Source organism: Triticum aestivum, chromosome 2A (assembly GCF_018294505.1).
Source record: "Triticum aestivum cultivar Chinese Spring chromosome 2A, IWGSC CS RefSeq v2.1, whole genome shotgun sequence".
NCBI classification, from domain to species: domain Eukaryota; kingdom Viridiplantae; phylum Streptophyta; class Magnoliopsida; order Poales; family Poaceae; genus Triticum; species Triticum aestivum.
Genome location: NC_057797.1, coordinates 84,009,694 through 84,011,411, shown reverse-complemented (window position 1 = coordinate 84,011,411; position 1,718 = coordinate 84,009,694). Strand labels below are relative to the sequence as shown.

Below are 1,718 nucleotides of genomic sequence, written 5' to 3'. Positions count from 1 at the left end.
TATGGCGATTCGCGAGGACTCCAAAACATGGCAAAAACCCATGCAACACCTTCCATGCATGTATCTTGACTTTACCCGGCAGTGAAGATTCCCACAATTTTCCCCAAACTGGATATGTCTGTGACGGTTGGCCTTCCGTTCGCTCGAACCAGCGTCCGAACTGATGATCCCACTCAGCGTGATATGCCGACCTAACCGTGAATATGTTATTCTTTGTGAACCTCCACGCCACAAAATCATCCATCATTCCTGACGGCGCCAGCGGAATAGCAAGAATTCTCTCCGCATCCACCTGCCAGAACGTATCCATGATCAGCTCGTGATCCCACACTCCTGTCGCCGGGTCGATCAGGTCAGAAACCTTCGACAACAGGTTTGCTCCTCTCGGGGTGACTACACGTCCATCCGCGCTCGCTGCCATCCATGGATCAGACCAAATATTAACTTGTGAACCATCTCCAATCCTCCAAATGGCCCCTCTTTTGAAAGTATGAATACCGGCACATATACTCTGCCATGTGAAGGAACATCGACTCTTCATCTTTGCTTCCAGAAGTTTCCCATTCGGGTAATATTTTGATCTTAGGACCTGCGCACACAAGGAATCCGGATTCCCCAACAGTCTCCATACTTGCTTGGCAAGCAAAGCAAGATTGAAGCTATGTAGATCCCTAAATCCCATTCCCCCTTTGTTCTTCGGAATACAAAGTTTCCACCATGCCGCCCAATGTATCCTCTTATGATTATCGTCCTCACCCCACCAGTATCTTGATATGGCATCATCATCCCTTTGCAAACTTTTTTCACGGATATTAAACACCGACATCGCGAAAACTGGCATGGCTTGAGCAACAGCCTTAATGAGCATATCTTTCCCTCCTGTAGATAGCATCTTCTCCTTCCATCCGCTCAACAACTGGTTGATCCGGTCAATGAGGTACTCAAAAGCTTCACTCATGTCCGCCCCCACCATTGCCGGTAGACCCAAGTATCTATCATTCATCGCTTCCGTGAATATACGCAATTTCTGACATATTATTACTTTTTCTTCCACTGGCAAATTCGGGCTAAAGTAGATGCTGGACTTTGCATCACTTACCAACTGCCCCGAGTTGTCACAATAAGCATCCAAAATATCCCGTAGGCAGTCAGCATTGGCCCCATCTGCTCTCATCAGAATTAGTGAGTCGTCCATAAGGAGACTGTGTATGCATTTTGTAAGTGTAGAGAAGTTTGATTTAAGAAGACAAACTTGAACTCTTGAATGCTTGGCACTTGGCAGCTACCCCTAGTAGGAATAAAATGCTTGGCAGGGCAGCTCCAACATTCCGGCTGGAAGCCTGGAACAGCGCCAGGTTCGCGAAAGCTCAACGCCGAAAAGGACAGCGGCGAGGTGTGGGGCAGAACCAAGGTTAAACGGCCAACCACAACCAGAGCGCCCGCTTCCAGTTCCAGCCTCCCTCCGGCAGCGCAGCAGCCGCGGCACGTCTGGCTCCCGCGGCCTCCACTCCCTCGCCTCCCCCCTATCCAATCCACCCATCCATCCGCTCCCCTGCGCTCCACACCCTCCGCTTGATTCCCTCCCCGGCCCGTCCACTCCGCCAACACCACCCACCACCCACCGACGCACAAGCAGCCACCTCGCTCCCACCCCGTTCCCGCCTCCCCCCTCCCCCGCGCGCGATGGCGGTCACGCGCCTCGCCGTGGCCGCTGCCCT

The 1,718-nt window shown here is 52.2% G+C and overlaps 1 protein-coding gene across 1 annotated transcript in view; it reads left to right on the top strand.

The window, feature by feature from the left end:
- Positions 1–1,452: 1,452 nt before the first annotated feature.
- The window catches only part of LOC123187670 (thioredoxin reductase NTRC), a gene marked incomplete in the record, with an annotated part of 8,437 nt that continues 8,171 nt past the window's right edge, over positions 1,453–1,718 (top strand). Inside the window, 1 exon segment of the mRNA XM_044599588.1 lies at positions 1,453–1,649.